This window comes from Patagioenas fasciata, chromosome 10 (genome assembly GCF_037038585.1).
Source record: "Patagioenas fasciata isolate bPatFas1 chromosome 10, bPatFas1.hap1, whole genome shotgun sequence".
NCBI classification, from domain to species: Eukaryota; Metazoa; Chordata; class Aves; order Columbiformes; family Columbidae; genus Patagioenas; species Patagioenas fasciata.
In genome coordinates, this window is record NC_092529.1 from 19,473,714 (window position 1) to 19,486,337 (window position 12,624).

General features: G+C 37.7%; 1 protein-coding gene across 4 annotated transcripts in view; it reads right to left on the reverse strand.

Moving 5' to 3' along the window:
• Positions 1-12,624, reverse strand: part of ATXN7 (ataxin 7) — an 89,675-nt gene that overhangs the window by 75,461 nt on the left and 1,590 nt on the right. The window lies entirely within an intron of this gene.

The window sequence follows — 12,624 nt, forward strand, 5'->3', positions numbered from 1 at the left end:
ACAGCTAATCAAGACAATGCAGAGTACATGATTAACATGATTTGCAAAATTTATTACTGAGCTGCTCTGTTCAAGGTAATATTATTCAAACTACGCTGTCACAGTTATTGCGGATTAAAGATTTGAAATTAGCTCCTCATGTATATCATTATCATGAGTGGCTGCATTTTATCTGTCTAATTTTAAATTACTGCAGGCAGATGAAAGTCATCTTAAAATCTGACTCATAATTTAGGTACCATACCACTAACCTTAACAGAGCCGCTGGTTCTTACCCAGGTACAACACTATTCTCAATGTAAACAAAGGACACTGGCATGCACCCCAGGCTAAGGATGTCAGCATTTTTCAAACACCTTTCTGACTGTTCCATTTCATGGTGATGCAATATGACCTACATTTTCAATGGCCAAAGAGAGACAGAGACATAGAAAGGGAGGAGATAGAGAAAAGAAAGACAGACAGACCTTTGCTGTCCTTATCCTCCATTAACTACAGCTTTAACTGTCGCTCATGGGGATGATAATGTGTAAGAATAAAAGCAGAATGACCTAATGGTAAATTCTGAATGAGAAGCTGAAAGATAGGCCAGCACAAGAAACAATAGCAAGATTTTTTTGCTACAGTCCTGTGAACAAGTACATAGTAATACCCTCAACAGGAAAGAACAGTAGAATCAATAATTTTATAATCAGTTGCCAGTACAAAGCTGGCTGTAATACAGATGCTTATTTTATCACCTTATGTTCCTCATCATGTTCCTACCACTTCATTTCTATGTATTCCCTTTAGATCTCAAAATGAAACACAAAATAATCCACACCATTATCATCATTTTTACAGACAGAGAAATTGAGGAAGCAGGAATGATTTGCCCACAGTTACCTACCAGGCCCAAGGCAGGGTTAGGAACAAAAAGCATCACTCTTCATTACCCCCACACTCTGCAACCTATTAGGGACTGCGATACCTGTCGTCCTAATACATAATCTTGACATAATACCGAAATTATCCCTATCTTGTCTTTCTTGCACATGAACTTCACACAGCAAACTGTACTAGATTGCTGCTAACCCTCAGAAAGCTTCCCCTCACACACGATACACCGTGATTCTCAGACTGGCTCTGGAAATGCTCTTGACTGTGAATTGTAAGACTTTGCATAAAATGACAGCGGTATTTTTCACTACAAACACGTGAAAATAGAGACCTAATGAAAGCTTTGGTTGATTTCTTATTCTTCTGTAACTACAGCACCTTTCCTTTCAAAAATCTGTAGTTTTCCACAGTTAAACTAGTACATTAAAAAATCAAAAGCTTGTGGCTTTTTGCATTAGGCAAAAATCAAGATCTTCTGATTTTTAGTTACTCTTTTTCAGTGATAAAAATGTCCCACAGACTGTTTGCAAAGTGCCTAAAGGATCACAACCCCTTGACCAATGCCAGCAATTAATACAAACAATATAACTGTAAATAATTATTGAAACTGAAGGCCAAAACTCGATCTTAAATATACTTCCATAAATCCAGAATGACTTCAGCACTTTCCAAAGAGTTGCTTGGGATTTGAACATATATAAACAAGACTGTAACTTGATATTGGTTTTGAAACCAGAGATCAATGAAATGTATAGATTAATTCTTGGTTTTGAACTGTATTTATTATAACAACAGCTTTCTTATCAGGCAGTATTCATCTCATGAAGTGTAACCACCCCCACATAGCAAGTGCTGAGAAACTGTTGTTCCTTTGCTTGAGTGCTGCTGCCTTTTCTACCTGCAGTGCTATGTCAAACTGGTTAGTAGTGACGAATTAGGAAGGCAAACAGCACCACAAGTATCTGGCCCATGGCTCCCTGCTTTTCTCCAGTTTTGAAGAATGAAATTGCATTTTGTTATAAACACTCAAGTTATACATGTAGGGAAAATATTTATAAAATAGCACTACAATGCTTTTCAAGTAAACCCTGGTTGTTTGCTAGGAAACATGCCAGCCCGTGCTAAGAAACGGAATACAAAGTTTCATCACTGGTTGAAGATGCAACAGTCACCTTTCAAAGACTACCTATGTAAAAGCGCTGACGAAACTTTAACACTAACGACATTAGTGATACTAATGAGATCAAAGATATCTTTCTTGTGGCATGAAACTTAAAAACCTTAACATTTTCATTTTAAGAAATACGTTCATTCCCACCCAAATATAGTAACGGTTCAAACATCTACAAAAGTCCACCCAAGCCACTTCTGACACACTGTGAATTCGACACATTTATATGCTATATTAATTCACAGCTGTTTATTACACTATATAAAAACCATATATTTTTCTAACTACTGCTACTTATGTAGTTATTAATAGGGCACTCAATAGTCAAGCATTAATCTAACAACCACTAGATACTCTTTAATTGAACAAAAGGAAGGATCTTTCGGTTATTATTTACCTGGAGAATATAATCATTTGCATTTTTACATATTCCCAGTAGCATTTACCTTCTCTGCAAACCACACAGAGATACGAAGCCACAGCTGTGTAAGTGTGTGCTAGCATACTCTTTAGCTATTAAACGATCAGCTATGGCTAATAATATCTTGTGAAGAAATCAGTTCTCCAGTTTCCTTACTCTTCTGCTCACGGTCAAGAAAACTGCTAATGAAGCATTATAAAAACACAAGATTTCTTCTCACATTTACCGTTGCAGTAGACACACAACCTCCGCATCACACAGCATACCTCCTCTTACTGCTAGTTCCACTTAGAAATTAGTTTTTCCTAAGGGGATACATATTCACAGATAAAATTAAATTAAATGGGATTACAAAGCTCGATGTTGAACATGACTGCCTATGTAGGAACCAAATGTCAAGTTGTAGTCTATTGAATTCAACAGTTTCTGCCTTGTGCATGCACGCAGCCAGCTGGAACAACTGCTCGTTCTGATCCACACTCCAGCCACACTCCTTCCTCACAAGCCACTCCACAAACCCTCTTCATTTTTTCAAGTAGCATAACAATTCTATAACTGGCCTGAATGCAACATTGCAGTAGAGAAGGGTATTTTAACAGGAGGACGAGCTATAGCATTGTCTTAGAGGATGACATGCAAGAAACACCCCCCAAAAACCAAACTAATTAAAAAATATAACCTTTACATTACAACTATCATAGCCATTCTTATAGGTATAACAAATGCCAGATGAAACAGAACGGCTAAACAGGCCACAGAGGTGGAAAATAGGCTTCAGCACGTATCAGTCTTGTACTCTGATCTCATGAAAATCCCTGCAATGTGTAGTTAGAGATCCGTTAACCAAAGCGGGGATGGAAGGAACCTCCAAAGGTCAGACAGCCCATCACTCGGCCTCAGGGCATGACAAATAAACTGTCTGGTGGGAGCAACACAGGTGATTGGACCTGTTCTGATGGACCTCAGGCAATGGGTGCACTGTTGTCCCTGCAGGTGATTATTCCATTTCAATACTTCCACTAGAAAACTGTGTCTGTCCATCCTGAATCCTCACTGCTGCAATTTGATCTCTTTCTTTCCACACCTGCCATGAGCCCCCTGACTTGCAATGCTCTTGAATAGACCTGTCTTCTCACTCAGTCCTCTCTTAGGCTACGGAACTACATCCTTCTGCCACTTCTTTATGCATCATGCTATTGGATCTTTGAGCAATTGCACTGGCATTTCCCCTCTTTCTCTTTCCTAATTTCATTCAATACAGACTCTGTTTTCCTGCACACACACAGTTAATTAATACTTTATTCCAAAACCAAAGCAGACCAAGCAGATTTTCACAAACTCGGGATCCTTAACAATGTAGATAATTTTTTTGTCTAAAAAAAGGTTTAGGAAGCTCATCTAGAACACAATAGGTACTCCTTTCATATGTAGTGTTTTGCACTTACAACTAAATCAAGCAAAAGAAGATGTGATCTTCGTATCACTTCAAAAATTCAAGTCATATTCCTGAGATAATAAAATGTCATTATTATGGTGTGAGGACAAATATAAAAAGGAGGTTGGCCCCACTGCCCTGCAGTAAAACTATACACATTCCTGTTGATATCAGAGATGGTGCACAAACAAGAGCTGGTGAAGAACAAGAAACACAGAAAAATGTTCACCAAATGGCAAGGAAAAAAAAAATAATCTGAAAACATCAAAGTACATCTTCACAAAATATGACCACATAAAAGTAAGCTTTTTCTTTTATATATCCTCCAATATTACATATATATGTGCATAAACTCTCAACAGTTAGGTTTTCTATTTTTGAAGTATTTATATTTCTAAAGAAAATTTTACTCCAGCTTTAAACTCTCTTACAACAACACACAACTCTATCACAGCCTCAGCATTCTTCTTGATGAAGACACTTGACTGGGAAGATCTTTGACTTGACATCAGATTTTTGGCAAAAGAGATCACAGAATTTCCACTCACTCTTTTCTTCCTTTCTCAGCAAAAAGGATAACAGAGCCTAGTAAAGTCTGTCTGGGCCCTGCTGACAACTGGATTAGCAGAAATCATTCTTCTTTAACTACAGTGACATGTAGTTAAGGTAATAAAAAAATCACATTTTGATGTGAATTACTGTAATGCATTTCTCAGCCACAACAAACAGTCCTGTACCCTTCCCAAACCTCCTAGAAGCTGTCTTGTGCCAGGGGTACCTGTTACTTATTTTTCCCCAAACAATGTCAGTATTGCAGCTGCTTAAAACACACCACCTGCACAGAAGCCAAGAGAGAACAACTGCTTATTTAAAGATGACTGTACTTGCCGAATAAGTTGAAGAGGCCTCTTCAAAGGAGCAACATATTCTCATAGCATCCATCTCCACAGAAGAGCAACAAGGAGATCCACTACCAGAACAAAGGCAGAGAACCGCAATTCTACTCACTGACACAAGCAGAGAGAGAAGAAAATGTAGGTTGCAAAATGGCTGTCTTAGATTTGCAAAATCTCTGTGACAAATTTAGTAGGCCAGTCCTAGAAAGACACAATGGGGAACAGATTCTATAAAGAGGCAATTACAAATAAAGAAGTTTTGATAAGAATAATCCAGTCATTAGGAAACTCGTTACCTGCATTATCATCATATTACAAGTCTATGCCAACGTTTGAGAGGACTAATAAAGTTCAAAGCTTGTCCAAGAGCTTGCAAGATCAGGACAGGATTATTTAACATATACATTTGAAAACAGCAGTTCTTGAGCTATTTCCTTCCATTTGTCTGATGACATAAAGTACAGTTATAGTCAGTTACTCCTGTTTGTGCAAGTATTTCACATAACCTGGGAAAGAAAAGCTTTACCAGAAAACCTGACTGTAAATATCCTCCTATTCTAATCCTAGCAAAGTGGCTGCAGCTCAAGTGTATTTAGGTATTTTTAAAATTAAATTTCAAATTAACTAAATTTTAAAAAATAATATTTTAATACACATGTGCACAATTTTATTTCAGGATGTTTATTGTTTGACACCACCGTGACTTTACATATATACGTATAAATATATATATATGCACACACACACGGAGCAAAAACCACAAGCAGATCTCAAAACCAGAAAAAAACCAACCTGCAACTGCCAAAGTGACACTGAAATGAAACTGAAGGGAAAATATTTACAATGAACAGCTAAATCACAGGTGCATACTTGTAGTTGTTATTAGCATAGCTTTGTTTTACTCTCATCTCTTACAAGCCAATCTTTATTCATTTAAGTTATAAAATAAGATTTATCTGCCTCGCCACTTTATTAGTTCAATTCTCTCCGTGTATAATCGACATTTAAGCTTTTATTAAAATAAAGGCAAAAGGCAGAGGACCTTGTGGTTTTCAGACATTCTGCGCTAACATTTTGCAAAAGAAAAAACAACAAGCAAACCTGAATGTTTGTTTATACCAAGTCTCTGTTAAAACATTATTATAAGAAAAGTTACCTTGCAAGTTTCATAAACGCTGTCAAGAGGAATAACATTTTGGGCTTAATGTTTTGGACACACATATAACCGCTTTCATATCTCAACTGAATATACATATGCATATATAAATACATGCATATATACACACACTTTACAGATGATTTTATCTTTTCCCCAACTTTCTACCTTTTGCAACTCACCAAAACAGCTTATGAAGAAGGTTATTTTATTGCACATTTTTTTCCTGTTTGCCTGTACTTTCCAACTCCAAATTCTATCCCTGTTTGCAAATAAAATTTGGAAATCACCAGGAAGCCACTCACACATCTTTGAACAGAATCTGGTCTGCAACGCAAAAATTATCTTGCATGTTCTTCTCTTGCACTTCCAAACCTACTAGTTTGCTTTTATGGATTATTTCCTTGAATCCCTTAGTTTAGTATTTTCCATATCATCATGTTCACTCCCTTTTTCTGACAGCAACACCATCTCATAGTAGTCAAGAGCCTGGTGATTACAAAGTTCACTCTGATGGAAAGAATTAGGGGCATTAATCCCCTCAGGAAGGAGGAGAGCTGGGCTGAAGTCTCCCACACATGTGGCGAGCAGCCTGGCGGCTAACAGCTCTGCTAATGACGGAAAGGGAACCAGAACCATTCCCACCTCCAGGGTTTTGAAAGCAAAGACTGACCTTTGCTCCCTTTTTTGAAAGAAAGGGCTTATGATCCTAATTTCAAGAGAGCGTGAATCCAAAATGCTCCCTAGAGAAAGGTGCTTAGCCCTGGATATAGGCAGGATTTAAGCACATTCCTACTTCGGCGACCGAGTAGAAAATGCGCAGATTCATCATCCCCTTTCAAGCTGTGGCGGCTGGTATGATTTTAATGAAACACCAGCAAATATTAAAGCATTTGGCTCTCCCCATCTTCATGGGAACACCACCCAACTGGCCTTAGCCAGCCCAACCTTCCCTTTGGTACAACCAGCCTGAGAAAGGTGAGGAAATGTCACCATCTGGATCTGCCCCTCTGGACCTGAGCGTCTCTGCTGGGAAGGGCCAGTTATCTTTTCTACATACATCTCTTACAGTATTTCTTTAAACCACCTGCTCTGACGGCAACTGAAGCGATAGCTTACATTGTAAATGTACATCTGGCCGACTCAAGAGACAAAAAGAAACTGAGGAGAGTGTGCCTTCTTCCTAAGCCCACAGCTTCTCTTTGGGGTTTTATCCCACTTCCAGTCTCTATTGATAGGATAGCCATTGTCTGAAACAAAGTTCAGTGTTTTCAATCAACACATGACTTACTAAAACCTAAAACTGAGCAGGCATCGCCAAAGCATGCGACCATGCCTCCGATTATTTCTGTTTCACTGCTCAGGCTTGTATTTCACTCAGAAATCAGAGGGTGAGGAGAGGTTTCAGTGTATCATGTTTTATGGGAACTGTAAACTGTAGCTGTGCTTAAACACTACCCACAGACAGAGTTACTCTATTAAAAGAAAATAAACTATAAAATAATCAAAAGCAAAACATAAATCCAATGTAAAAGGAGAAACGTATGTTTATCGATATAGACCTGATACTCTTTTTCTTCATCTTCTGGGATAGAAGCTTTTCTTCCAACATCTCTCCATGACGCAGCCAGGCTCAAAGCCTCTAAAATTTCTGGGTCTTCTTTTAGAGATTTGGACTGCTTTAAAATAAAAAATAAAACAAAACAAGCCCAACCAAACAACTTTTATTAAAATTTGAAAAGCTGACTCAGAAGCTGCGCAATAGCTCTGATTCAGCTTTCTTAGCCAAGTCAAAGCTACTGGCCACGTGATTCAGAAAACACGGCTCTGAAGTTGGGCAAGAGCTGCTTTCCACAGGAGGAAATGCCCCTTTTCCCTTGTAATCCCTGTGCAAAATTTCCTCAGTAGCACTAACAGTTATATATTTAAGCATGATTCAAGTAAATATGATATTCACAACTCACTTATTTTTAATCCAGTGTTTCAACCCACAGTTAAATACATTTACTACTTGGCCTGATGCCAACAAAGACAAATTCTTCTTCTTGGTCAGTGTTAAAGCCTCATTCATTATCCGCCTCTTCCTCTGACACCTCTGGCACGCCACTGATGATCATCAGGGCACAAGGCACACGCTACCAAACCCATGAAGGACTGGGGAAGCAAAAATAAAAATACGCTCTCACTCATTAAAAAAAAAATTTAAAAATTAAGAAAGCCACACTGAAAACATCCTGCCAACAAACTAAGAGGGTACTAGATAGCTGACTAATCCTGCCAAAAACAATTCTAAAAGAACAGGAGGCTGCTTCCTTACAAAATACATGAAAAGCTACCCTAAAACTACCTGACAGTCATTTTAAATCACAGAGTGTGGGGTCTCCGAGGCATCACACAGGCAGCTGAAGTCTACGGTGTCAGTGGTTTTTAGATTAAAAGAAAAATTTAACCATCCAATCTGTCTTGCAGCAGTTTCATGACACTGAGTTTCATGAGAGACCTGTTAAAACACCTTGACTTTCTTGCCAAGTGGGAATCTACTAAATCACTAGAACCAGGCACCATGATCCCGTGTAGCACTTCTAATGTCTGATAATTCCCCCTCCTCAACTAAAGCACATTTGACACGCGTGTTTTCATTCACTGGGAGCATCCCTGCATCTGTACGGTCAGTTTTCTACACTGAATACCTAAATTCCCAGTATCATGTCATTTCAACTTGAGTTTGACAAGCTTTAAAAAATTAGTGACAGATCACCTTCAATGTACAATAGTTGATCTTCAAGCTTCATATATGTTCAGTAGGATCCAGATACGAAATGTGGAAAGCTGTTACATAATTCCTGTGAAGTTATCTGTAAAAGTGCAACATCAGGATGCCACCTGTATAATCTAGATTAACCAAGAGACAGGGCCTTTTACTTAGGCAAAAACTATTAAAAGGACCATGCAGCACCATTTTTTTTAAAATTACTAAGATAAGCTTTAGTCTCCCTTCACAAGAAAATCAGGAGTAAAGAAGTATCTTTCTAACAAGCAAAATATTTCCAGGACTTGTACTTTGCAAAATACTTTGGTCAAAATTTCTGTACACACTTCTTTGAGTTACAAAGTGAAAAACAATTTAAAAAGAAAAATCCTGTAGCCTACAACTTGCGGTCACATTATTATCTGATAGGAGCCTGGTTTTTAAAGTACAGTATTAACAGTATGTTTAATCAATCTTGGTAACACAGGCAGCAGACAGCAAAATCGATTAGTGTTTGGATAATAAAATATTGCATTTTTAAATTGTTATTGTTACTACAGTCGCAACAAGTATTTTCACTCTCCCTTCTCTCGTTACATTGTAATTCTATGAAAATGTGCTGGCTCTGCAGAAACATAAGGGTCCATGTTAGGAAAGCTTTTTACAAGGCTAAGAAAGAACCACATTGCTCAGGATCTGAAAAAGAAAGAAAGAAAGAAATATAAACCCTATTTCTATTTTACCCCAGCCACTGGATTGAAAAATTTCAGTTTTATTATCTAAATATCTGCAGAACTAGACAGCCAGTGTCTAAGAATTTTTACAGAATGAGATGACAAGCTCTCAAAATACTGATGCTAGTTTTCAGTAAACGCTGAGGCTAAAAAAGGCTGCAAAGAAAATACAACACTCTAGCATAATTTAAAATGAGAGAACAGGGTAACACCAATAGTCTAGCTTGATATCAGTTTTGCACAAAATCATGGTACACAATCAACAGAAAAATAAAGCATAGTGGTAAAAAGTAACGCTAAACATAGGCTTACAGAAAATAGGTCTCGCTAAATAAATTTGGTATGGCTTCCTGACAAGAATATAGGTTGGACTGGTTAAAAATACCTTGTAGTTTCTGACCTACTATTCTTAGATCTCTGTAAGATTTAGTGCCACACAACAGTCTGATTTAGAAGTTATTCAACACGAAGAAAACCTGGAATTCAAAACCACCTTATAAATTATTAGGGAGGCTTAGGAAAAATATTTTAAATCCACCTCATCAATAGTTAAAGTTGTTTTCTTAGCTGCAAAAATCATAGCTCATTATAGCCTGGAATACTATAAAAAGCTTCTTCCCCTTTAACTTTTTCTGTAGTTGGAAACAAAATTATATAAATACATAGTTAAAGAAAAGGGGAGGAGGTATAAAGTCACTTTAAACGTTGCCTTTCGTAGATTTTTTTAAGGCAATAAAACTTCAACATTAACAGACTTCCTCAACTAAAAAAAAAAAAAAAAAAAAAGAAATCTGGTGTACTTAAAAGCCATTTTCTGCAAAGAAAAGATACTGATGAAAAATCTGAGCCATTTCCACACACGTGTAACATCTTGCAGTACTAAACTCACCTAAGCTTATACTTCCTGTATCCAGAGTCACCTGGAAACATTACAGAGGATCATTTAACACTTTTGACAAGGATAGCTGTGCAACAAATTATTATGTATAACCTGCTTCAGGGTCTTACCATATGGTACACATAAAGGAATTCAAGGGAAGAGGGAAAACTACACCACATTTAGGTTGGTGGAGAGCTTGCAGGCACAGGTACTTATTCCAAAAGAGCTGGCACGGACGAAGGTGCCAAACCCTGTGCAAGGCATTTTTTTCCTGTTGCATGAATCTCCAATACTGATGCCTCAAGAAAAGTCCAATGCTACTCAGTATTTCTGCCAGTCAGTTGAAGGATTATATAAAAGACTGTAGCTGATAGAATCTGCACAGAATACGTGGACTGGTGAAGGACAAATAAAGAAGAGGGGGTCAACTCTGCTCCAGAGATCTGCATCGCACATGACACTGAATTAATGGACAAAACATACTTGTGTACAGCCCAGTGCAACACACACTCCCTACAGGTGAAACGAGGGTTGTTTCTTACTTACAAAATCAAGAAACCTACTTGGAAATGGATAGAAGACTCCGAATTGTAAGAAAACTCCAAAGACATAGTGAATACTCACATGCTTATAGAAATCCAGCAAGGTGGAACTGGCTTCCTGGGCAAAAACATCTCGTGGATGTTTAAAATGGCAACAGAGAACAGGAAAGAGAACATTTATTACATCAATACATAGCCTTAGCCTTGATGATGCATTTACCAAGTTCTACTTCCCATTCGAAAAAATTTAATGAACATTGATGATGCCTGAAAGCCCTGTCTTAAAAAGAAAAATAATGGGTTTGTTCCCTAAATTGTTCTTATAAGCCTAAGACCCAGAACAAAGAATTTGCAAGAATCTTGTAATTAGGAACACATATGAAGATAAGAATGGCGCAAAAGTCATTAAATATTATTAACTAATCGTATGGGCTACTGTATTCTAAATTAATTACTCAAGGACTATCTATTTGTCATTGTGGAGAGTTTAATAAGGCCATCTGACCAACACTGGAATGATGAACAAAAAGCAAGATTATATTGGATTAAATGGCAGAAAATAACACTAAAGTATTCTAACATGACTAAATAAATAATTGTGGATTTTCACCTACACTAGTCTTCAGTTCAGATGAACTTTTCTCCATGGTAGAAACAGAAAGGACTCAGAAAATTGAAAGAGCTCAGAGAAGGGCAAAAAAATATTAAGTCTCAATAAGAGCAGATGCTTAAGACTTCCAAGAGGTTATCAGTGGGTAAAGAGGGAAAGGCAACAACAAACGGTACTGTGTAAAATTTGTGTAGAGAAGTTCAGCTAAGTCTTCTTCTCACTCTGAGCCAAAACAAAAGGCCTAGAGCATGGTGATCAAAGCCTTAGGAAAAACAAAGGCTTTTGTCAAACCAACTATACTAAATGGCAACAAATTCAGAGTTCATAAGAGTGAGGGGTTTTAATAGTGCGCACATAGCTTATGAATTCATGGCCTGTTCTTTGGTCCAAACTTCGTGTAATTGAATAGGAAGTTATGTTTTCACACAAAATTGTATCACCCACTCATCACATAATAATATATAAAAATTTTAAGAACACGAATCACTTATCCAGGTTTTCTATGTTGGAAACTATATTCTCAAAAGTTCAGGTGAGGTTTAATGACCTCTCCCTGTAATGCTTTCCCAATAGCATCTTCCAAAGAATCTGTCCAGTTGCCTACTGAAGACAGAGCACCGGCTTGAAACAACATACAAATCCATAGTTTTTAAATGCTGCTCTCCAGAACAAAACAAGCACCTTGTAATCACTCACAGCTCTAAAACCAGGAAAGCACAGGTTACAGAACACACTTACTTTGTTCTCTTCTTACCCTGATCTTGTCCAGGACCCTAAAATTACAAATGCAAGGTGCTTTGCAGAACAAGCTACTTAAGTGTCCAAACCAAAATGAAGAGGGGACATGAGGGTGTCAGGCTCTGGGCATATGTCTCATGCACTATGACGTACCACAGTAACATTGTCCGCTTTAGCACTGCCCAAGTGTTAAAGTCTGTGGACCAAAACCCTAAAACTCAACACTTGGTGTTGGTAACACCTTAATATATCTTTTCTCTAGACACCTCCAGTCTTTATTTTCAGTGTTAGCTTAGTTTTTCAGGGTAGGAAGAAACAACTTTTGTTCCCATCTACTTGTGATAGCCAAACTCCCCAGGGAACATATCAGAATGATGATTTTTGGCACACCCCGGGCCCTGCTGCTCATCTTC